Source organism: Chiloscyllium plagiosum, chromosome 25 (genome assembly GCF_004010195.1).
Source record: "Chiloscyllium plagiosum isolate BGI_BamShark_2017 chromosome 25, ASM401019v2, whole genome shotgun sequence".
Taxonomy (NCBI): Eukaryota; Metazoa; Chordata; class Chondrichthyes; order Orectolobiformes; family Hemiscylliidae; genus Chiloscyllium; species Chiloscyllium plagiosum.
This window is the reverse complement of record NC_057734.1, coordinates 27,976,436-28,002,569: the sequence shown is the minus strand read 5'-3', so window position 1 is coordinate 28,002,569 and position 26,134 is coordinate 27,976,436. Positions and strand designations below refer to the sequence as shown.

General features: G+C 42.6%; 1 protein-coding gene and 1 long non-coding RNA gene across 2 annotated transcripts in view; one reads left to right on the top strand and one right to left on the bottom strand.

The window, feature by feature from the left end:
* slc15a4 (solute carrier family 15 member 4) overlaps positions 1–26,134 on the bottom strand; it is a 228,407-nt gene that overhangs the window by 72,890 nt on the left and 129,383 nt on the right. The window lies entirely within an intron of this gene.
* Positions 5,431–26,134, top strand: part of LOC122562702 — a 24,752-nt gene continuing 4,048 nt past the window's right edge. Inside the window, exons 1-2 of the long non-coding RNA XR_006315390.1 lie at positions 5,431–5,441; positions 7,303–7,313. This is a non-coding gene — a long non-coding RNA (uncharacterized LOC122562702). The remainder of the gene's footprint in view (positions 5,442–7,302; positions 7,314–26,134) is intronic.

The window sequence follows — 26,134 nt, the reverse complement described above, 5'->3', positions numbered from 1 at the left end:
TGTGTGATCAGGAGGAGGCGATCTTGGTGATCGGTAGGATGGTGTGTGATCAGGAGGAGGTGATCTTGGTGATCGGGAGGATGGTGTGTGATCAGGAGGAGGCGATCTTGGTGATCTGGAGGATGGTGTGTGATCAGGAGGAGGTGACCTTGGTGATCAGGAGGATGGTGTGTGATCAGGAGGAGGTGATCTTGGTGATCGGGAGGATGGTGTGTGATCAGGAGGCGGCGATCTTGGTGATCGGGAGGATGGTGTATGATCAGGAGGAGGTGATCTTGGTGATCGGGAGGATGGTGTGTGATCAGGAGGAGTCGATCTTGGTGATCGGGAGGATGGTGTGTGATCAGGAGGAGGTGATCATGATGATCGGGAGGATGGTGTGTGATCAGGAGGAGGCGATCTTGGTGACCGGTAGGATGGTGTGTGATCAGGAGGAGGCGATCTTGGTGACCGGTAGGATGGTGTGTGATCAGGAGGAGGCGATCTTGGTGACCGGTAGGATGGTGTGTGATCAGGAGGAGGCGATCTTGGTGACCGGTAGGATGGTGTGTGATCAGGAGGAGGCGATCTTGGTGATCGGGAGGATGGTGTGTGATCAGGAGGAGGCGATCTTGGTGATCGGGAGGATGGTGTGTGATCAGGAGGAGGCGATCTTGGTGATCGGGAGGATGGTGTGTGATCAGGAGGAAGCGATCTTGGTGATCGGGAGGATGGTGTGTGATCAGGAGGAGGCGATCTTGGTGATTGGGAGGATGGTGTGTGATCAGGAGGAGTCGATCGTGGTGATTGTGAGGATGGTGTGTGATCAGGAGGAGGTGATCTTGGTGATCGGGAGGATGGTGTGTGATCAGGAGGTGGCGATCTTGGTGATCGGGTGGATGGTGTGTGATCAGGAGGAGGCCATCTGGGTGATCGGGAGGATGTTGTGTGATCAGGAGGAGGCCATCTTGGTGATCGGGAGGATGGTGTGTGATCAGGAGGAGGCGATCTTGGTGATCGGGAGGATGGTGTGTGATCAGATGGAGGCGATCTTGGTGATCAGGAGGATGGTGTGTGATCAGGAGGAGTCGATCTTGGTGAGCGGGAGGATGGTGTGTGGTCAGGAGGAGACAATCTTGATGGTCGGCTGGATGGTGTGTGATCAGGAGGTCAGTGAACAGGTTCACATGATATATTCAGCCACCACAACCCCAATCTCTCCTTCTACTTAATGTGGCATATACACCAGGCTAGGGCACTGAGGAAGGACAACACTCAGGTAGGCCGGCTCCCCCCTCACGCTTCATTCAAATGCAGCCAGTCTCAGAGTCACAGCTGGCCACATACCAGCTGCTGTTAAGCTAAACCTTTTGTAAGACAAGGTAGCACATAATAAAAATAATCAAATTTGAATTGGCAGTTGGAACCATTCCTATGGAAAAGGTAGCTCTTAATATTGTAGGGCCTGAGAACAGTGAGGATAATGGTATATTCCTGCCTTATTTCCCTTCTGAACTCCTAGCTCACACTGACTCTGCTTTCTGACTTGTTGATCAAGCTGCTGATCATGTCACAATAGAACTTTTACATTACATTACATACCACTTACTTCACCTCAGAATTTCTTTCCTGATTTTCTGCTTTTAGATAGCCAATAACATCTAGCTCCACCTACACAGCCTCAGCAGCCAAAGAGGTTGCGAACTGAGCTCAGATATTGGCATTTTGAAGTCTGGTTTTGATCTAGGATCAGCACATAGTGAATAATCTGGGCATGAATGGGCTGCATCCAAGGCTAGGCATAAAGGATGGTTCTCATGAGCTCATGAGCAGATGAGGTTACAGGCATGTACTGCTTCAGTGGGGCTCAAATGAGGACCTTGGTGGGACACTATACAGGAGAACATGGCTGGACATACAGCCCAAGAATCTGGGTGCATTGACTGGACTGTCAAGATGCATCCTTTCACTTTCAAGAGGCTGGTTCGCACACGACATGAGGTGGAGCTTGCCCCCTCTCTGCAGCCTCTCCTCCATCATCTTCCTGTTCTATTGTAGGCCCAAAGTCACTGCCACAGCTGCCCGCCCCCACCCATCTCTGATCCTTTATACTCCCAGGAAGGATGCAACAACATGCCTGAGCAAATCAAAGAATTGTCTGCAACACCTCCAGAAACACTACAGAATCATATCAGAATAACCAAAATTCTTGAAAGTTGCCATACTTGTGATTTGGATGCCTAACCCTTTGAATGGTGCATGACCCACCTTACAGCACAGTGTGTTTTGTTAGTGCAGTGACATACAAATGTTTTGCCTGAGTCAGTGTAGCTCCAGTCAGGGATTCTGGCATCACATCAACCAGTTTGTCTGGAGTTTGTCAGGATAGCAGTCCTTCTAGCACTCCATGGCAATGCCCATTTGGGCAACCATCTCCACAGGGCACACCAGAAAACCTGTTGATGCAGCACCCCCACCCCTTCCAACATAATGGTCTTTGGCGATGCCTCTATAACGGATGAAGTTTGCATCTTACAGTAACATGCAGAGTACTCAAACTCTTTCACAATTTATCCCCTTGAATATTCGTAAACAGAGTTAAAATTCGTACAACACCAGGTTATAGTCCAACAGGTTTATTTAGTTACCTGAGCAGTGCTCCGAAAGCTAATACTTCCAAATAGACCTATTGGATTATAACCTGGTGTTGTGTGATTTTTAACTTTGTCCACCCCAGTCAAACACCGGCACCTCCTCCTCATATTTGTAAACAGATTACCCAAGACGAGAGCACGGTCTGCATTTCTTACATTGAGTTTATTCTTAGGACAGAAAAGTTTCAGTGATTCATTCTTAATCTTGTAATATATAATGAGTATGCTCCTTATAAATAATAATTTGGTAATTTAATTATCAATAAAATATTCAGTAGCTTTTGCTTATTATGTTTTATTTTATGTATTAATTTGCAATTACAAAGCACAGAGTAAGTAATCCCACAATGCTGAAAATGTTAATTTCATTCTGCAGAGGAGAGGCCCACTCTCTGGTGAATCCATCTGTCATCAGTTATTTGATCTTCCTTCCTTGAGGAATAAATTTTTAATCTCGCAGCACAGCAGAGGTTTTCCAGTATTCACAACCTACAAATTGATGAATCTGCCCCCTGCTGCAGCTTCTAATCTCCCAGTGAACACTAATGGCCCTGAGGTAAAAAATGTTTCTGTTTGTACTTTAAGCTAATTTCGAACGGTTCTGTCTCCCTCCAGTGTTCCTCAAATGCTATAAGATTGATGCCATCAGTCACTTCAACTTACACAATTTAATTTCCATATTCAAAGGATGCATTCTGTCAGTAATTTGTTTTTCCTCAAACTGCCAACTTCCACAGTTTTATGCTGCTTTCTTATTGATCACCTGATTACCATTTAATAAAAATAATATGTCTGGCATTGACAAGTTGGTTTCTTCGTGTTTTTTATTGAAACCAATGTCGGCTAACTAACAGGATTGAGATGGCCTAATGTAGGTCCTGATCTGTGAAGGGCACCGCACTCTAAATGTACATACAAGAATTAAGTGTCAACTGTGAAGAGTGATTGATTGAGACACCTTGTAATTAACAGAGGTCTGTGAATTTCACTTACACAGCCACCTAGGTTTATCATGTCAAATCTATGTCAGTTGTCAAGTAATTGCACTTTTCAGTAGAGCTACCATAATCAAATCTTTACAATGCTTACTCTCACCTTCTCATCGGCTCCTCCTTTCAAAGAAAAATGCTGTATTTTTTTCAACAATCTACTCTTTCATAGGAGGTCACAATGGGCCAATTTTAATTTGCAGAGGCTCTATTGGTGGAGTAGTGAGGATTTCCAAAGTCTGTACACTTCTTGCTCCATTGTTGTTCACATGTCAACTACTGGCAGTTTGAAAAGGGGCTGACTGTGAGCTGGCTCCAGTAGCTGGCTGGAACAGACTGCTTTGCTTCTTGATGTCACAGCTTGAAACAATGAGTGGCCTCCTCCTGTTTCTGCATTTTATAGTGCTTCGGACTGTAAAAAGGATATGGAGGTGACTTGGGAGAAGGTGCAGAAAAGACTCTCAAAGCCAAGACCAGAACAGGGATATTACAAATATCAGGAAAGTTTAAACAGGCTGGTGTTCTTTTCTCTGGAAAGACAAGCCTGAAAAGTGACCTGAAAAAGACCTTTGATATTTTGAAGGGGATTCAGAAGGGTAGACTTTCAGAAGATGCCTCCAGTTGTGCAGACAGAACGGAACTAAGGGACCATAAATACACCATAGTCATTGATAAATGTGAAGTTGTCTGTATCTTCTGTTAGAAAGGTATATGTTGTGGTCATCGGCACCTGAACCAGCTGAGTTGCCTTGGGTAGATTCAATATCACCAACCTTTTTACATGCATCAATACTACAGGGGAAAGTTGCCTAAAAGAAGTCTTTGGCAGGGGTAAGACTCAGTCCTCATAAAGGTTAGATTAGATTAGGTTTCTTACATCCTATTTACATCCCAATTAGATTTTCATGTCTGTTGAGATATCAGGCTATACTTAAGACAAAGTACTTATTGCATAATAGTACGATGTTAGCTACACAGACCTGCTGAGCTTTTCCATAAATTTCTGTTTTTGTTTCTGATTTCCAGCATTCACAGTTCTTTCCATTTTTATTTAGAATTGAACATTGATTATTTTATCTTAATAAGAGTCTTTCATATCCTGATTGGTGCAGCTTATCTCATGATGACAGAAAGGTCTGGGAGATGGTTTAAAAGCTTTAGCATGCCTACAGTGTGGAAACAGGCCCTTCCGCCCAACAGATCTACATCAACCCTCTGAAGAGTAACCCACCCAGACCCATTTCCCTACCCTATTACTCTACATGTCCCAAGACTAATGCACCTAAGAGACACATCCTTGAACACTATGGGCAATTTAGCTTGGCCAATTCACCTAACCTGCACATCTTTGGACTGTGGGAGGAAACTGGAGCAACCAGAGGAAACCCACGCAGACACGGGGAGAGTGTGCAAACTCCACATAGTCACCCGAGGCTGGAAGCGAACCCGAATCCCTGGCACTGTGAGGCAGCAATGCTAAACACTGAGCCAATGCTTTGAGTACCTCAGTATAAAAAATGCTTGGTTAAGATCCTGAGCAATAATTTGACGCTGAGAAACTCAAAGCTCAATTGTATGCTTGATCCAGCAAGATGCTATCAGAACTCTCAAGGTGGTAATTGAAGCCACAGGTAGTTTAAATTCAATAGATGTGAAAGCGAAGAGATTTCTGTTTGGTCTTTGAGGGCTGTAAAGGAATGCTGTTAGGATCAGTGGGATTGTAGTTTACCACATGTTCCAAAATCTTTAAACTGGAATTATATTAATGTAGTTTGGGTTATTCTATTTTGTTTTCTGTTCTTTTGCATGATGAACTGCTGTTTTATTGTTAAAACCAAATCTGCCACATTATGTACTTATGTTTCAGTGATCCACCACCTCATTAAAACTAAAGAAAATATAAAATATGATCTATCAAGCCAAATTTCAATCTGGATCTGACCTGTCCATTTAAATAATCAACTGGGATCATAACAGCCACTGAAGCAGCACGATGGCTCAGTGATTTGCACTGCTGCCTCACAGCACCAGGGTCCCAGGTTCGATTCCAGCCTCCGGCGACTGTCTATGTGGAGTTTGCACATTCTCCCCGTGTCTGCGTGGGTTTCCTCCAGGTGCTCCAGTTTCCTCCCACAGTCCAAAGATGTGCTGGTCAGGTGAATTGGCCAGGCTAAATTGCCCGTAGTGTTAGGTGCTTTAGTCAGAGGGAAATGGGTCTGGGTGGGTTACTCTTCGGAGGGTCGGTGTGGACTTGTTGGGCCGAAGGGCCTGTTTCCACACCGTAGGTAATGTAATGTAATCTAAACATAACAGTGGCCACGGAAATAGTGAATGCGTTAGTTGTCATCTTCCAAAAATCTGTAAAGTCTGGAACAGTCCCAGCAGATTGGAGATTGTATTCCAACAATGTGAAAAACGGAAGGAGGGACAAAACTGGGAAATCGCCCAAAATCAGTCATAGAGAAAATGCTGAGGATTATTATAAAGAATGTGATCACATGGAACTTAGAAAATACCAATAGGATTACACAAAGAGCAACATGGATCTATGAAAGAGAAATCATGTTTGACAAACCTGCTGGAGTTTTTTGAAGACAAACTAGTAGAATAAATGAGGGAAGACCAGTGGGTATGGTATGTTTGGATTTTGATAAAATCCCACACAAGAGATAACAATTATGCAAAATCAAAGCAAATGAGATTGCTGATAATACGCTGGCATGACTTAAGAATTGGTTAGCAGACAGGAAACAGAAAGTGGGAATAAATAGGTTATTTTCAGAGTGAATGGTGGTGACTATTGGGGTCCCACTGGCATCATTCTGGGCCTCAGCAATTCACAATAAACATGAATAACTCGGATGATTAAATCAAATATGATATTTTCATGTTTGTTTATGACACAAACTAGGTGGAATCAAGAGTGGTGAGGATGAACAAAGAAAGTGTCAAGGCCATTTGGACAAATTGAGTGAGTGCACAAATGCATGACAGAAGCAGTATGAAGTGGATAAATATTGACTTTCGTAGGGAAAGCAAATTGGCAGAATTTTGGTAGATTGAGAAATGACAATGTATAAAGGGCTGAGGGTGTCTTTTTATACCAGTTATTGAAAACAAGCATTCTGATGGAGCAAGTAATTAAGAAAGCAAATAGTGTGTTGGCCCTTATTCAAGATGGCTTGAGTATAGGAGCAGGCAAGTCTTACTGCAACTGAACAGAGCTCTGGTGAGACCATTCCTGAAGTATTATGTACAGATAATAATTATGCAAAATCAAAGCACATGAGATTACTGATAATACTTTGGCATGACTTGAGAATTGGTTAGCAGATAGGAAACAGAAAGTGGGAATACATAGGTTGTTTTCGGAGTGGATGGTGGTGACTATTGGGGTCCCACTGGGATAATTCGGGGCTATTCTTATTACTTAAGAATGGATATATTTTGCAAAGAGTAAGTGCAGCAAAGATTCACCAGACTGATTCCTAGGATGAAAGGCTTTTCATATGAGAGAGATTACAATGACTGGCTTGCGCCCATTGGAGTTGTAAAGTGTGAGAGGGAGTCTTATTGAAACGCACAAATTTCTGACAGAGTAGGAGAGACCTGGATGGAGGGATGATGTTTCCCTGTCCATGTGATCAAGTACAAAGGGGCCCAGTCTCAGAACACTGGAGAGATAATTTTGGTCTGAGATAGGGATAAATATCTTCACTGAACCTATGGAATTCTGTACCATAGAAGACTGTGGAGGTCAAGTCACAGTTTAAAGACAATTACGACATTAAGACAATGTTTAAAAAAAGAAATTGATACAATTCGAGAATGTGTCACGGCACATGGGGAGAGAGTGGGGAGCATGATGTTGAAAGAGAGGATCAGGCATCATCATGTCCAAGAGTGGAGCAAGCTTTTTTCACCGAATGGTCTCCTCCTGCTCCTAAGTTTGATGCTTCTATGTTAGAAAAGATGGTGAAAAGGTTAGGGTTTCAAGAGGCATCTCAAAGAAGGAAAGAGAGCTAGAAAGACAGAAAGGTCTAAGAAGAGAATTCCAGAGTTGAAGGCCCGGATAGCTGAAAGCAAAGACAACAATGATGGAGCAAATGAAATCAGATATATTAAATGGGGTTGATATCACATGAAGTTTTGGGGATTAATGAGACTACAGAGTTAATATGCAAGGAAGGATTCTAGATCAGAGTGGTGCTGGAAAAGCACAGCAGGTCAGGCAACATCCGAGGAGCAGGAAAATCGACGTTTCGGGCAAAAGCCCTTCATCAGGATGAAGGGCTCCTCAGATGCTGCCTGACCTGCTGTGCTTTTCCAGCACCACTCTGATCTAAACTCTGGTTTCCAGCATCTGCAGTCCTCACTTTTGCAAGGAAGGATTGACAGGGCGAAGCCAGGGAGAGATTTGGGAACAAAGATGAACATTTTACTTCGAAGCATCACTTGGTTGCGAGCCAATATGTGTCAGCAAGTGAAGTGGTGATGTGTGAAGTGGAATTGATGCAAGTTAGGAAACAGGCAGCTGAGTTTTGAATGACCTTAAGTTTATGGGAGGTAGATTGTGTGAAGCCTGCTCCAGAAATAGCTGCAAGTGAATCGCTGGCTGATTTTTATTTTCCATTGATTCAGAAAATGTTGTCAAGATTTGTAATTTCAAACCAATTGAAAGCAATACAGACTAAGAAACAAGCTTCCAGACAGAGCTGAGGCTAACATTCTCTGAACCTGAGTAGAAAAAAAAGATTGAGTCCTGGGGGAAACGAAATTGGTTGTTGATTCTCTCTGACCCATTTCACATTTCGTACTACTGCTGTAGATCAATCTTCATCCCTTTAGGCTATCTATTGGATTCCTTGGAATTTGAACAAGTTAGTGCTAGAATGGGAAGAATTTAGAGATGCCATGTGGGAGGTATAAGATCAAATAAATCAAAAATTCTTTGTCATCCGAACCAATCCTGTGATCTGTTGACATCTTCATATTATATTAATGATATCTTAAACCAGTGTGAGAGTGTTTGTGACGTAAAGTCATTCACTTGGTCTGATCACTCACTCACTCTAATTTTCTTTCATGTTGTTGTTGGTGCTTATTGAATTTCCTGATTAAGTCTCCAAAGTTCCTGATCAAAATCAAAGGATCAGTCACAAAGGGCCAATGCTTTTGTGTCACTGTCAAATCTACAATTCCTCATTAACATCAAGCAGAAAATTTGAAAGAGCATACCCTTACAGAGGTTTCTTCCAAATATATTTCAAAACTTGATTTTTCACAATTTTTACAAAAATGCTTTGCACCATTGGGCATTTATTACAATGCTAAACATAAGAGAAATTAAACAATACTTAGAACATTATATTGCATTTTATTGTTCTCTTTAGTTTCAACATTCAGAGTTAAAGACAAAAGAGATAGGAGCAGGGTTAGACCATACAGTCCTTCAGTGTTTGTGGCTGAACTTCTGTTGAAACTCAATATTTTTACCCCTTCCCCAAGCCTCTTGATTCCCTGAGAGATCCATAATCCATCTGCCTTAGCTTCAAAAATATTCAATCTTCTCAACCCTCTGAGGTAGAGAATTCTAAAGGTTCGCCAATTGAGAGAAGAACTTGCCTCAATTTAATCAAAAGATAAGTTGGTTTTTGCAGGATTCATGGCCTCTGATCTACCTTTGTAGCTGCAGTGTTTGTATGGATGGTCTAGTTCCATTTCTGATCAATGATGACCCCAGAAATTTTGACAGTTCAAGGTTCAATGATGGTGATTCCATTAAAGATCAAAGGTCAATGGGCCAGAAATAATAACTTGTCTTTCTCTATATTGGTGGTCAAACTTACACTTCAGAATCATGTTGAAAATATACCCTACCACCTACAGAGGTGGAGGGGTGCAGATTGCTTGAGAATAATAAAACAATTATTCAAGCTGAACTCATCAATACAAATATGTTGCTCTTAAAATTTATGAACCAAACAAAGACAAAATTGAATAATGTTATAGGGGCTATTTTGGTGCTTCTTTTTTGCCTGAACCCAAATGCACCAAATGCAATCATTGTGAGCAGGCTGCTGAAAACAACATCCAGATTTGGTTGATAAGTGGCAAGTGCCAGGCAATGGCAGTCTCTGACAAGAGAGAATCTAATACAAAACAAAGATCTGTGGTGCTGGAGATTCAAAACAAACAAAAACACAAATGGTAGAGAAACTCGGCGGGTCTGGCAGCATTTATGGAAGGGGAGAAACAGAGTTAACGTTTCAAGTCAGCAAACCGGGGACTAGGTGGGTTACTCTATGGAGGGACAGTGTGGGCCAAACGGTCTGTTTCCACACTGTAGGGATTCTATGATTCTAAACCCTCTTCAGAACTTGGAAAAGGTGGCATTTATGCTGATAATGGGTGGGTGTAGGGGCAGGGGGAGGTGAGGAAATAAAGAAGTGAGCAAATAGGTGGAGGCAGAGCCCAGGCAGAGAGGCAAAAAGAGGGAAGCAGAGAAAAAAATTGTTTATAGTAAGTCAGAGAAGAGAAGCTAAATAGGTAATAATGGGAATTGTTAGCAATTGAAAATACATTAGGCAAAAGTGAGGACTGCAGATGCTGGAGATCAGAGTCAAGATTAGAGCAGAGCAGGAGAAGCACAGCAGGCCGGGCAGCATCTGAAGAGCAGGAAAATCGATGTTTCGGGCAAAAGTCCTATATTCCTGATGAAGAGCTTTTGCCCGAAACATCGATTTTCCTGCTCTTCGGATGCTGCCTGACCTGCTGTGCTTTTCCAGCACTGCTCTAATTGAAACTGTGTTAGCTATTCTGGGAGTAACTTATACAGAACAGGATCTGGAGGTGGGGGAGTGGGTAACAAATAAGGAGGAAGGTGTTCGTTTTTTGAAATTAGTTCTGATGTTGCTTCCTGAAGGCGATAAAGGTACTGAGGCAAAGGATGAGATGCTGTTCTTCCAGCTTGTGCTGAGCTTCACTGGACTATTGCAGCTGGCCTGAGACAGAGATATTGGCCAGGGAACACCGCAGTCTGTTAAAGTGGCAAGCAACTGGAAGCTTGGGATCATTTTTGTCGACTGAGCAGAGGTGGTCCACAAACCAGTTTATGTTTCATGTCCCCACTGTAGAGGAGACCACACTGTGAGCAGTGAATACAGTAGACTAGATTGTGAGAAGTGCAGGTAAAGCGCTGCTTCACCTGGAAGATGTGTCTGAGGCCTTGGAGAGTGAGGAGGGAGGAACTGAATGGGCACATGTTACACCTTCTGTGAATTCATGGGAAGTGCCGTGGGGACAGGGAGATGTTGGGTATTGGGCGTGAAGGAGGAGTGCACCAGGGTAACCCGGAAGGACCAGTCCCTGCAGAAGGCTCTGGATCAGTGGTGCTGGAAGAGCACAGCAATTCAGGCAGCATCCGAAGACAGGCAAAATCGACGTTTCGGGCAAAAGCCCTTCATCAGGAATAAAGGCAGAGAGCCTGAAGCGTGGAGAGATAAGCTAGAGGAGGGTGGGGATGGGGAGAGAGTGGCATAGAGTCGAGTTTGTTTCAGGACATGGTTGAAGAACTCGACTCTATGCCACTCTCTCCCCACCCCCACCCTCCTCTAGCTTATCTCTCCACGCTTCAGGCTCTCTGCCTTTATTTCTGATGAAGGGCTTTTGCCCGAAACGTCGATTTTGCCTGTCTTTGGATGCTGCCTGAATTGCTGTGCTCTTCCAGCACCACTGATCCAGAATCTGGTTTCCAGCATCTGCAGTCATTGTTTTTACCTGCAGAAGGCTAACAGGGGAGGGGAGAGGAATACATGTCTGGTGGTGGCAGAAGTGGAGGGTAATGATCTTCTGGATATGGATGCTGGTGAGGTGGTAGGTGAGGACTATGGGGATCTTATTGATGTTGTGGGAGTGAAGAGAAGAGTTGAGTGCAGAAGTGTGGGAAATGGGTCGGACATGGCAAGGAGCCCAGTCAATTAGAATGACATGGAATCATAGAATCCCTAAAGTGCAGAAAGAGGCCAGTCAGCCCAATGAGTCTGCATCTAACCCTCCACAGAGCATTCCATCCAGACTCACGATGTTCCCCCTTAACCCTGCATGGGGTTTTCATAATGGCTAACCCATCTAACCTGCACACGATTGGACATTTGTTTTAACGTGGCCAATCCACCTAACCTGCACATCTTTGGACTGTATGAGGAAACTGGAGTACCCACGCAGACTTGGGGAGAATGTACAAACTCCACATAGATAGTCCTCCATTTGCTGGAATTGAACCTGGTCCCTGACGCTGTGAGGCAGCAGTGCTAACCACTGAGCCACCGTACAAGGAACTGCAGAGTTTGGAGATTTGTAGAGGAGTTAAAGGAGACATTTTTCAAAATGAGGACGGGCTCGGCCAGGCAGAGGAGGGTGGTGGTGGATGAGGACACTTGGGCCTTTTAACTAGGAAGAAGCAGAGAACCCTGAGACCATCCTGACGGGGGCTGGAGGTGAGGAGGAATTGCATACCCAATAGTTCCCTTGCTGACGTGTGTGTTTCAGGCCTGCTGCAGGACTCCCCAGTGAAGCTCAACACAAGGTTGAGGAACAACACCTCCTCTTCCACCTTCGTAGCTTATAGCCTTCAGGACTCAACATTAAGTTCAACAATTTTAAAGCATGATTACCTTCCTCCACCTTTGTTACCTACCACCACACTCCGAGGTCCTGTTGTCAACCCATTTTCAACTGTTCACAATTCCCTTTCGCACCCATTCAGTACTCTCTCCTGGTTTATCATGAGCAATCCCTTTCTCTGTTTCTCCTTTTGCCTCCCTTTCTGTCTGGAAGTGTCTCCATCTATTCCCATAGCAACTTATCCCCTCCCTCCCACCCCAACCACAATCAGCAGCATTCATATCTCCTTTGTCAAGCCGCTTTCAGTTCTGACAAAAGGTCACTGGACTCAAAACATTATATCCGTGTTTCTCTCAACAGTTGCTGTCAGACCTGCTGAGTTTCTCCAACACTTTCTGATTTTGTTTCAGATCTCAAGCATCCACAGTTCTTTATTTTACTTCAGATAAATAGAATGAACGGAATTGGTAGATAATGCTACGGGGCAACATCAGGAGCTTCGGCATCGTCGCTGAGCAGGATGAAGGGTGTGAAGGTAGAGGGAGGTAGGCAGGAAACTCAAGAGTAAAATCAATTCAAGAAAACACCAGTGAGGTGGCTGAATTAAAGTCTAGAAATGGTGGGACAAGAGGAACAGGAAACAAAACGTTATTTTCTCTATTAAGGGAAGCCAGGCGAGTAAGATCTCTGAGAGATCTCTCCCTTGGCACAGATGCAGAAGAAATCATGAATCCTCACCTCCCCAAACCTAGAATTTCTCATTTTCAATGCCATAATCTTACAGCTGGGGCTCGGTCATCTAGGAATGGAATTAGGAAATACTTCTTTATAAAAAAGGTTAGTAAAATTCTGGAATGTGTACCTGATAAATGATGTGGATGCTGAGTCAGTTTGTATTGATAAGACTGAGGCTGTTATTGTTTCACACGGGGCTGTATATTATCATCAGGTAAAGGGACTGAGGAACTAAGAAAGGTAGTGGAGTTGACGTGCAGATCAACAATGAGCTAATATGATGGTGGAACATACTTGAGTTGTTGAAATGGCCCTTTCCTGTTCTAGATTTATTTCACTGGGGTAGGAATTGTAGCTGATATTTCTTTCTCTAAGTAAAAGGTTATTTATAACAGCCAGATTCTACCCGATCTGCAAAAAAGCTGGAAATCATAATGGGTCAGGCAGCATCCATGGAGAGAGAGCAAGCTAACGATTTGAGTCTCAACTCCAGGATTTGTTGTAATTTGCTCCTTCTACCAGATCTGATTGGTTTCATAGAAAAATAGAAACTGCACTTATACAATATCCACTTATATTAGAGTCATAGAGTTATAGAGGTGTACGGCATGGAAACAGACCCTTCGGTCTAACCCGTCCATGCCGACCAGATATCTCAACCCAATCTAGTCCCACCTGCCAGCATCCGGCCCATTTCCCTCCAATCCTTTCCTATTTAAGTACCCATCCAAATACCTTTTAAATGTTGCAATTGTATCAGCCTCCACTAATTTCTCTGGCAACTAATTCCATACATGTACCACACTCTGTGTGAAAAAGTTGTCCCTTAGGTCTGTTTTATATCTTTCCTCTCTCACTCTAAGCCTATGCCCTCTAGTTCTGGACCCCAGGGAAAAGACTTTGTCTATTTATCTTAGCCATGCCCCTCATAACCCCTCAGCCTCCGACGCTCCAGGGAAAACAGCCCCAGCCTGTTCAGCCTCTCCCTACAGCTCAAATCCTCCAACCCTGGCAACATCCTTGTAAATCTTTTCTGAACCTTTTCAGATTCTCCCAAAGTACTTTATGGGTAGTTAGTTAATTTTGAAGTACAAACACTTCCATCACAGAAGAACACCTGGCAGCCAATCCACTCACAACAAAGGAGACAGTAAGGTCTGCAGATGCTGGACATTAGAGTTGAGAGTGTGTTGCTGGAAAAGCACAGCAGGTCAGGCTGCATCCGAGAAGCAGGAGAATCAATGTTTCAGGCAGAAGCCCTTCATCAGCAGGCCTCATTCCTGCTGAAGGGGTCTGGCCCAAAATATCGATTTTCCCACTCACAGCAAAGACCCATCAAAAGAAGCATATGATAAGCAAATCTGCTTTTAGCAGTGCTGGCTAAAGGAAAACACATGAAGGAAAATAAAGCTTTGCACATATGTAAGGAGAAATTTTTAGTTAAACCATACTTCCTTCAATTCCTTGCTTAAAAATGTGTTGCTGGAAAAGCGCAGCAGGTCAGGCAGCATCAAAGGAGCAGGAGAATCGACATTTCGGGCATAAGCCCTTCTTCAGCCCTTCTTCTGCCTGAAGAAGGGCTTATTCCCCAAAACGTCGATTCTCCTGCTCCTTTAATGCTGCCTGACCTGCTGCACTTTTCCAGCAACACATTTTTAAGCTCTGATCGCCAGCATCTGAAGTCCTCACTTTCTCCCTTCAATTCCTTGACAAAAACTGCCGTGGGATGTGATTAAGCAAATGATGTCTTCAATTCATCTCATTAAAAGATATCACCTCCCCTTTCCCTCACTTAATTGTGACTTCTCTGAACATCATCCCCTTAGCTTTGCACAACTCAGCTTGGAACCCTGTTATAGCGATAGCAAGTCTACCAAACCATGGAGAGACAGAGCTCCTTAACTTTTTAATCAATCTATTACACCAGCCACTACATAGGATGGGTAGATCATGTTGGCATACAGGAATTGTGTATGAATAAATCATAACTCATGTTGATTGTACACACTAAACCTTTTCAGAAGCTGATGTATGTTTTGTAATGATAATTAGTGTTGAATGTTGCAGTTTCAATCCTAATGCAATAAACATTGGTTCATCAATAATAACTGGAAAAAAAATTGACAATAGTTTTCTGAAGGAGATTCTATTGACACTAAATCTTGGTGACAAAATGACTTCTGAAATTAATCAATGAATTTGGAAACTTTTTCTATTTCAGTTGCAAATCATTTATATCAAATATGGGCTACAGTTCATTCTTATTTTTTATCTGACACTTTTGGTTACAGCCTTCACTTATAAATCAAAAGAATGAATCTGGAAAGTTTGTATACTAAACTGCTATTTATACTGCTGCAACTGAACAGCAACAAGCTTTATTGAACCTAACTGCATGCAGAGGATCGTAGGAGAGAACACGTCACTTGAAGCTCTGTGCACCCAAGCCCCAGTTCCTTGTAACCTGACATCACTATGGCATAGAACCCTTTGCACATGCTCAGTAACTCAAAGTAATTGCACCCAAAGTAATGGTGCAATTCCCTTTGCTATACAGTTATAAAAAAATTAATCTGCCATTTCTTTCTGCTTGACATTCCCAGAACGATTTAATAGCCTCAATGTGTGCTGTAATCATTTGGCCTGTTAAGTTTACCCTCTACAAAAGCAAATGATCAAGTCCTTTACTCCCAGGCCTGTCTTTGTAGCCTTGCTAAAACCTTAATCGAATCTGACTCCATAAGAGTCTAAGGCACGGTGATTCTGCCAGCACTGAGTAAAAAGAGCATCATCGCAGGCTGCTTTGGAATCATTCATCAGCCACTTTTATATCTGTGCCTTTTGGTTCTTGATTCTTCTACCAAGGGAAGTAGTTCCTCCCTATACACTCTGACACAATCACATCTCTATTAAATCTTCTTTCAACCTTTTCTTCTACAAGGAAAACACACCCAATTTCTCCAATCTATCCATGGAATAGAATTGTGGTATTTTTGCTTGACTATTAATTCACAGACTCAAGTAATGCTCAGGGCTTAGCTTCAAATCCTGCCATGGCAGGTGGTGGAATTAGAATTTGGTAAAAAGCAGGAATTAAGAGTTTGCCCATCAATTTCCATTGTTGATCGTCATGAATAACCCGTCCAGTTCATTAATGTCCTTTAGGGAAGGAAACTGCTGTCTTCACCTGGTCTGACTTATATGTGACTCCACACCCACAGCAATGTGGTTGACTCTTAACTGCCCTATGGGCAATTGGGGCTGGAAAGTAAAAGCTGACTTAGCCAACGAGGCTGATATCCCGTGAATAATAAGAGAAGTTCCTAGAACCATTATCAAATACTTTTTCTGCACCCTCTCTGAGGCCTTCTTATACTTCCTCAAGGCTAGCATCCCGACCTGGGCCAGATTTCTAAATGCTGGTGGGACAAGGACCGTGGCTGCACATGATGTAAAAGCTACAGCCCTGGATGGTCAACTCTGGAATGAGCTATCTGCCTGCAATTTTCAATGTGACAGTAGGGTGAAGAGACCAGGAACCCAATTAACAACCCATTAAGCTCCTCCACCCGAAAGGGACTGCACATTTCAGTTAAGGTCGCATCAAACTATGCAATCATGTGCATGTTATTGTCTAGTTGTTGAATTTGCAGAGGGAATGATGGCGAAGTTTTTCCTTTGATGTTGGAATTGATTCGGTCTTGTGAGTCTTGAACCAGAACCTATACCTCAGTTTTGTCTGTCCGCTCTCCATCTTATACCTTTATACTCTTGATGTGCTGAGGAGCTGCTACTATCTTCAACAAGGTAGCGGCAGGCCTCGTCATAGCTGCCACCTCTCTTTGCTACTGAGGGTCAGGCAGATAGCTCCCATCTCCTGCAATCACTTTGCACGTTTAATTGAATTGCAAGTTTGCCTCCTCATCAATTTACAATCAAAAATAAATCATGTCTTGGTTGTCACTATAATAGGCTATAGTTTATAAAGAAGGCTAGCATTTATTGTCCATCCCTAATTCGCCAAAGGGCAGTTAAGAGTCAACAACAATATTGCTGGGGTCTGGAATCACAAATAGACACTGCATCTAGAAGGAAGGCTCCCAGGAGTCACATGAACGTTCATTGTTGATTCACTTTAGCCAGAAGGACAGACAAGCAGTTGTGTTATCTCCACCTTGACCACAAAGGGAGACTTTCAATATCTGGTTAACCTGTGGACCAACACAATGGATCCTTTTAAACATGAGAAGCCACAGGAAGGATGCCCCTAAGGAATTGCAGCATAATTGCCTTTAACTTTGTTTTGACTGACTATAATTTGCCGAATGTTAACATAACCATCCTAACTTTGATCTGTAATTGTGGGATACCATTTCCAACCAGAACCTCAAGAAGATTTCTGGGGAAACATCCTCAGAGAGAAAGAAAGATTTCTCATGGAAAGCAGCTCAAGAAATTAGGTTAGATTCCCACTGATGTGGGAACAGGCCATTCAGCCCAACACATCCACACTGACCTTCCAAAGTGCAACTCATCTAGACCCAACTCCCTCTGACTAATACTTAACATTATGGGCAATTTAGCATGGCTAATTCATCTAACCTGCACATCGGGTGCTCCGGTTTCTTCCCACAATCCAAAGACGTGCAGGTCAGGTGATTTGGCCAGGCTAAGTTGCCCATAGTGTTAGGTGCATTAGTCAGAGGAAGATGGGTCTGGGTGGGTTACTCTTTAGAGGGTCGATGTGGACTGGTCGGGCCGAAGGGCTTGTTTCCACACTGTAGGGAATCTAATCTAGGGAATCTAAAAAAAAATCTTTGGATTATGGGAGAAAACCAAAGCTCCCAGAGGAAACCCACGCAGGCACGGGGAGAATGTACAAACTCCACACAGACAGTCACCCAATGCTGGAACCCAACCTGGGTCCCTAATGCTGTGAGGCAGCAGTGCTAACCACTGAGCCACCATGCCACCCTTCAACTTAGTCATAGTTCTGCTGAAAGTGTCCAGACCACCTGCAAGTGGGCAGCACGGTGGCACAGTTGTTAGCACTGCTGCCTCACAGCGCCAGAGACCCGGGTTCAATTCCCGCCTTAGGCGACTGCCTGTGTGGAGTTTGCACATTCTCCCCGTGTCTGCGTGGGTTTCCTCCAGGTGCTCCGGTTTCCTCCCACAGTCAAAAGATGTGCGGGGCAGGTGAATTGGCCATGCTAAATTGCCCGTAGTGTTAGGTTAAAGGGGTAAATGTAGGGGTATGGGTGGGTTGCACTTCGGCGGGTCGGTGTGGACTTGTTGGGCTGAAGGGCCTGTTTCCACACTGTAAGTAATCTAAAGTGCCATAACAACAGAACCAGTAAGGACGAAGAACCATTCTCTTTCTTTTCATAAAAGTTAATCAGAACCACTCTGTTTTTACGCTCTGCACCCCTATTATTAAGCACAAGATTCCCTTTGCCTTTTATAAGTCCTTTCCCACCCTGCCCAGCATATTTAACAATCTGCTTACATGTACTGCCAGATCTCTTTACTCCTGCACCTCCTTTACTATTGCATCCTTATATTGCTTGTCCTTGTTCTTCCTATAAATGTTTATCACGTTGTACTTCCCAACAATAAAGTTAATCTGCCAATTCTCCTCCCAGCAACCTATTTATCAATTGTCTCCTCACAGTTCATTACACTTCCAAATTTTGTGCTATCTGCACATTTTGTAATGGTGCACTTAAGTCTAAATTATTAACAAATATTGAGGCTAGCAGTGGTCCTCTTTAACTTGTTCAATTACAAACCTTTCTGCCAATAACCCAGATTCATTCCCAGCCCTCTAAAATTGGTCCTAAACTAAATCATTTTACTTTAGATTGCTCCTCATCCTCTTCCAGGGGTAATCATGAGCTATAATATTATTAGATTAGATTACTTACAGTGTGGAAACAGGCCCTTCGGCCCAACAAGTCCACACCGACCCGCCGAAGCGCAACCCACCCATACCCCTATATTTACCCCTTACCTAACACTACGGGCAATTTAGCATGGCCAATTTACCTGGCCTGCACATCTTTTGGACTGTGGGAGGAAACCGGAGCACCCGGAGGAAACCCACGCCGACACAGGGAGAACGTGCAAACTCCACACAGTCAGTCGCCTGAGGTGGGAATTGAACCCGGGTCTCTGGCGCTGTGAGGCAGCAGTGCTAACCACTGTGCCACTGTGCCGCCCATTATAGTTACTTTCTCCTACATGTTCCTAATTTACACTTGATCCACTCTACCTAACTCATTTCCCAGAATCAGATTTAGTAGTGCCTTATTTTCAAAGGGACAGAAACATATTAGTCAAGAAATTATTCTGAGCAGATTTCAGAAAGTCTTTTGCCCTTTATACTATTACATTTCAGTCCGTAATAGCACAATTGAAGTCACCAACTATTACTATTCTCTACTTCTTGCATTTCTCCATGATTTCCCTATAAACCTGTTCCTGTGTTGGAAGCAGTTCAGAGTGAGTTTACTGATTTGGTATCTGGATTGCCTTATGAGGAAAGGCTAGACAGGCTATGCCTGTATCCCCTGCAGTTTAGAAGAATCAGTGGCAACTTATTTGAAAAATATAAGATCCTGAGAGGAAAAGATTGGCTGGATGTTGAAAAGGTGCGTCCTCTTTTGGGTCAGTCTAGAACTAGGGGCTGTAATTTAAAAGTAAGAGGGTGGCATAGAATCCCTACAGTATGGGTGTAGACCATTTGACCCATTGAGTCCACACTGACCCTTCAAAGAACATCTGACCCAGACCCATCCCATCCCTGCATTTCCCATGGCTAATCCACCTAACCTACACCTTCATAGAAGCTTTAGCATAGCAAATCCACTTAACCTGCACACCTTTGAAAAGAAACCTACACAGTCACAGGGAGAATGTGATACCTCCACACAGGCTGTGCCCAAGGGTGGAATTGAACCCAGGTCCCTGGGACTGTGACGTAGCAGTACTAAACATTGAGCCACAGCACCACCACATCCATACATCCACACACTCTCAGATGCACTCATATATACACGCACACACATACACACACTCACACACACTCATATGCACACATATACATACACACTCATACACAGACACGCACACTCATGCACAAACATACACTCACACACACATTCATGCACGCACATAGACACACATATACATGCACACACACACTCTCATACACACATACGTGTGCTGGTGCACGCACACACACACATACAATATTCTGCAGCTGATCAATCTGGATCTAACAGCAGGGAGGTAGCACACCTACCTGGATTCACAACAATGCTTGCCCAATATTCCTGCTCCTGCCTTGTTCCTCCAGATGGTCCACACATGATGCTGGAGACCTAGCTGTGGATCTTTGGTATGTGATGGCCTAGTGGTATTATCAGTGGGTTGTTAATCCAGACACCCAGGTAATGTTGTGGGGACCTGGGTTCAAATCCTGCCTTGGTGGACAGTGGAATTTGAATTCAATAAATATCTGGAATTACAAGTTGCATGAAGACCATGAATCCATTGCAAATTGTTGGAAAAACCTATCTGGTTCACTAATGCCCTTTAGCATCCTTATCCAGTCTGTCCTACATTTGACTCCAGACTCACAGCAATGAGGTTGACTCTTAACTGCCCTCTGGGCGATTAGTGATGGGCATTAATTACTGCCTCATCCTGTGAATGAATAAAACAAAAGCTTTGGTTGCACTGCCCATGATGAAAAATTAAATCCCAGTTAGTAAGTGAGATACATGTACAGTATTCCTGTATAACCCGTCTAGTTCGCCGGCAGTCACACTTTCCCTATCTGTGTCCACTCTTAAACAGCAGCATGACCAGCTGGAGAAAGGTGCAAAAAGACTCTTAGCTTTGAGAATGGACCACAAGGATGTCAATCGGGATTTCCTGTACATCGAGTTGCTCAGGATATGAGATGCATCTTGGACTCCCACATGGAACAGGATATACATTCCTCGGGACTGATGTTCCCTTCCATGCCTCTATTTATTAACTGACATAACATAAATAAACTTCAGACTAAAAACAATAATTAGCTACTATGGGCAAAAAAGTAAAGAAACATTTCTCCCTCAACAGTAAAGACCCACTTGCACCAAATCCCTGAAGTTGGCACTCTGTTCTCAGGGCACTTCTGTCAACCACCATTTCCACAGCAAATGCTATTTTCTTATATGAGACTTTATAAAGCACACCTGTGTTACTAACTTACTTTCCTGCTCCTTCTAATATCTACATCTTGACAAGTAACTACAACTGACAGCAGTTCCTGTTAACTAAATAGCTTAGCACTTTAACACTTTGTTAACACTGTACTTGGTTCTGCAATAACTCTGTGCTTCCACTCTGTGAACAGCAAATAACTTTCACGTAAAAAGAGCTTATAATTTACACCCAGATCACAATTACTAATGCTTTATGATTACAGTAATTCACCCTTTAACTGGCATGCAATTTCCGTTACGTTGGTAGCTTAACTAACTTGCAGCCTTGCTTGCAGTTTTAAAGATTTATGTCAAATTCTAACTGTTAAAATAAGTTTCAATGTGAGATATGTCTCCCAGAAAATTGTTACTCCCATTAAATTCTCAATATAAGTGCTCTGTTAATGTTGCATTAACTTCTGCAATCAACCTGTGCTCCCACTCCTGGAAAAAGGTATGAGCATGTGCATGTACAGAGGTGATGGGCAGGAAAAGATCACACACAGTGGAATTTGGAAAAAGCACCAGGAAATTGGAAAAAACATGCAGCTGTACTGAGCTGTCCTGATCTTCAATGCTCTATGCTGTCACAGGAGCCTTATAGAATGAATCCATGTCAGGAATCAAGCCTGTAGACTCACACTTATATTTCACAGTATGCCACATTTTACTGGGAAGAAATTTTTGGATAAATTTTGCTCTCTATGGTAGCCAGTGTCAGCCTCATGAAACTATCTAAACGACCTTTATCAGGTCCAGTGCTCAATTTCAGGATCTTTGGGCAAACTGTCCTATTGGCACTGAGCCTTGTCCTGATAATTACTTGATCAACCAGACCTGAAGAATGAAGTTTCTCAGCATCAATTTCCAAAATGGAAGTTCATACTCAACTTATATTATTTTTCAAATCAACACTGACATGTAGAAATAAACATTTGGATTTCTATAGGCTTCTGTGTACCTTAAAGTACTTCACGGGTAATAAATTACTGGTGAAGTGTAGTCACTGCTGGTTTGTAGGCAAATTTGGCAGCCATTTTGTGCAGTTACATGAACAACCAACAAGATAAATAACTAGCTCAATTTGTTTTGATGGTGGAAAATGGAATGGACTAAATTGGGTTCATTATTTTTGACTTCATTCAAGGTACATAAGCCTGAACACATGCATCAGCTGGTTTTGAAACAGTTTCTAACCAACTGTTGTTAAAATACTGAATGGACTCACAAATGCTTAGCATTTGCCTGTATCTGTGTCTTAGTTTTTGCCGCTGCTTACCTATTATTTACTGATCTATGCTATTTAACAATGTGATCTGCCTGTATTGCTCACAAGACAAAGCTTTTCACTATGCCTCGGTACACATGACAATAAATTCAATAAAATTCAATTCACTTTTGTAGGAAAATACCATTGTCAGGCATGTATCTCAAATCTCTTGTGGGATTTCAATTTAGCTATAAATTTACGATTCTTCAACTATGTGCTTGTTCCTTAATTTATCACTGGATTATTTTTCAAATTTTAATCCACTTTTAATGGCAATTCATGTTATAAAATGAGATTTGTTGTACACTTTGTTGCATCTTTCATCTCGACCATTTTTAGAGTGATCAGCCACAGTGCATTGCTAATCATTTTGACTATTATCATGGCTTTGATTCATAGAAATACTTTGAATTAAAAATCATTAGCAGCTTGCTTACCAATGTTGCTATTTCCATTGATTTAACAATTTAAATTTTGCTCAGTGGTTTTCCTAATGCTTACTTAGCTGTTCTTGTTTCTCAAGTAAGTTTAAGACATAGTGGTGGGTCTGAAATTGAAAAAGACCAAATTTAAGTTGCCATTCTTCCAAATGGAATATCACTTTGGAGATTTTAAGACTTTCATGACAGAAATTGCCCTGGACAGGTCTATATAAATGGTGTGTTATGCATCTTTGAATTTTAATAGATCTGAATTACATGCTTTGAGGGACAGTAGGAGAGGAGTCATTCTCTTTTGATCACAAAACCCGGAGCATTAATGTTGAAGCTTTTAAAAGGTAATTATCAGCACTGCTGAGTGCAGTGACTATTAAGTTACTCGATCTCCCAAGATTTCTCTTTTACACGCCACGATATGTGATAATCCCTGCCATATAATCATAAGTTAGAACAAGGTGGAGATGGAACTGTCTCAAAATATCAACTTTGTTTGATAAATGTTTCCTGTGAGATACCAATTTTTTAAAATAAAGTCTGAAAAAGGTAGTTGATAATGGTGAGTCGTATTAATGAGACAACAGAACAGGGGAAATGCCTGACCTTCAGTTTGATGAAAATGTCTGCTACACAAGGAGCTTTCATTTATCAAATATTATAAAGCTTTAGACATATTGATACTTGTACAGCCAGTCAATAATTATACTGCTCTCCAGACTTTAGTTTAATTTCATTTGCTGACTTCAATATGTTTTGTTGCACCAACTGTACATTTGTGACCAGTTATACAATAGATGGACTCAAACTTTTTTTTCAGTTTAATATCTATTAATGCAAAATCTCAGTACATGACTTAATAGATGTAGAATATACTCTAGAGGGACATACGATGAAACATGAAAGACATCCTCATAAGTGCACTTATTTAGACCAGTGGTCACTGAACAGCAATCAGGATAACGGTCTTTGATAATTGCCATTCCTCCTAATGGAACATAGTCACCGTGCCTGAAATCAGCAAACTCAGCAAGTATGGAAGGTTCAGTCAAGGATAACAACTGACACTCACTAATTGACCTGTTGAGACATTAACATTAATCTCAGTTCGACATTTGATGCTTGTAGTTCCAGAACATATGTACCCAGAAGTCTTGCAAAAGTGGGCAGAGTGTTCCAGTAAAACATAATCAAAGAAGCAATTTCGATTTATGAACTCTCCCAAGCTTTCTGAGTTAAGTGATCTTCTCAGTTATTAATTAAATTGGGTACCTTTCTCTATTTAATAGCCCAGTTACAGTCCCTGCAGTTTTACCATGTGTTGAGTAGCTTATTTAGTGATCTTTATTGGGGCCATAGAAACCACTCAAAAGGTCATAAAACCATCTTCAAAGGCCATAAAACCATCTTTAAATTTCTATTTTGTGGGGCAAGAGGAATAAAAGTGTTCCTCTAATTCAGTGAAAGGACTGCAGGCTGAACTGAGCCAACATTTGACCTCCTGTTTCTCATCTGTTTTAGGCACTCTGTTTTGCACTCTCAGTTTCTCACCCTCTGTATCTCAGCGTCTGTTTCTCACCCTCTGTTTCTCATCCTGTATTTCTCACCATCTGCTTCTCATCCTCAGTTTCTCAACCTTGGTATCTCACCCTCTGAATCTCACCCTCTGTATCTCACTCTCGGTTTCTCACCCTCGGTTTCTCACCCTCGGTTTCGCACCCTCAGTTTCGCACCCTCAGTTTCGCACCCTCTGTTTATCACCCTCTGTTTCAGCCAGTCTGTTTCTCACCCGGGGTCTGTTACTCTGTGTTTCTCACCCTCTGCTTCTCACCCTCTGTTTCTCACCCTCTATTACTCACTCTCTCTTTCTCTCCTTCGGTTTCTCATTCTGTTTCTCACCCTCTGATTCTCACCCTGTGTTACTCACCTTCTGTCTCTCACCTTCTGTTTCAGGCACTCTATTTGTCACCCTTTCTTTCAGGCAGTCTATTTCTCACCCTCTGTTTCTCACACTCTGCCTCTCACCCTGTGTTTCTCGCCATGCGTTTCTCAGCCTCTGTTTCTCACACTCTGCCTCTCACCCTGTGTTTCTCACCCTGTGTTTCTTACCCTGTGTTTCTCACCCTCTGTTTCAGCCACTCTGCATCCTTGGCATTGCCTCCTCCTTCCCCTCAGGCATGGCATTGCATCCGAGTTTGTTATAGTAAATCAGGTCCCAACTAGGGAGTTGCATATCATAGAATCCCTACAATGTGGAAGCTTGACATTCAGCCCATCTGAAGAGCATCCGAAGTAGAACCAATCCCCTAACTTATAACCCTGCATTTTCCATCACTAATCTGCCCAGCTTTCACATCCCTGGACACTATGGTTAATGTATCATGGGTCAATCCACCTAACCTTGAATATCCTTGGATTGTGAGAGGAAACCAGAGCACTCAGAGGAAACCCATGCAGACACAGGGAGAATGTGCAAACTCCACACAGACAGTTGCTCAAGGATAGAATCAAACCCTTGTGCTGTGTTAACCACTGAAATCATCATGCTGCCCACATGAGCACCCGTTTCTCACATGCAACTTGCCACATCCTTTTAAATGGGGCCTGATTCTCAATTATCCAGTAGATATACAAAGCACCGTTTTGGTCGTACATTATGACTATGAATTTGTTTAGAGTCTATTCATAAAACTGAACAAGGAGTTGAGTTGAATTGTCCAATAGACAGTACATACTAACTACATTATTTTAATAATTTAAGAAAAAAATCCCAATTAAAAACTTCTAAATCAATGTTCCACTCAAGGAAAATGTGCTGGAAGCATCATCAAATAGAAATTAATTTTATACTTGTCAAATTAGATGAGTTGGTCAGATGGATAGATTACTGGCAGATGAAACTTAACCCTGAAAAGTGGGACTGATGCAGTTTGGAAGATGTGATATGACAAGGAAGTACATAATGAATGGCCGGACAGCAGGATGCTCAAAGGAACAGAGAGATCTTGGGATGCTTGCCCGTTGATCTTTGAGGGACATGACAGATCAATACAGCTTTTCAGAAGGCACACAAGATGCTTGCCTTCATTAGTTGTGGCATAGACTATGAGAGCAAGGAGGTTATGTTGGAGCTGTACAAAACCTTGGTTAGGCCACGGCTGGAGTACTGTGTGCTGCTCTGGTCACCACATTA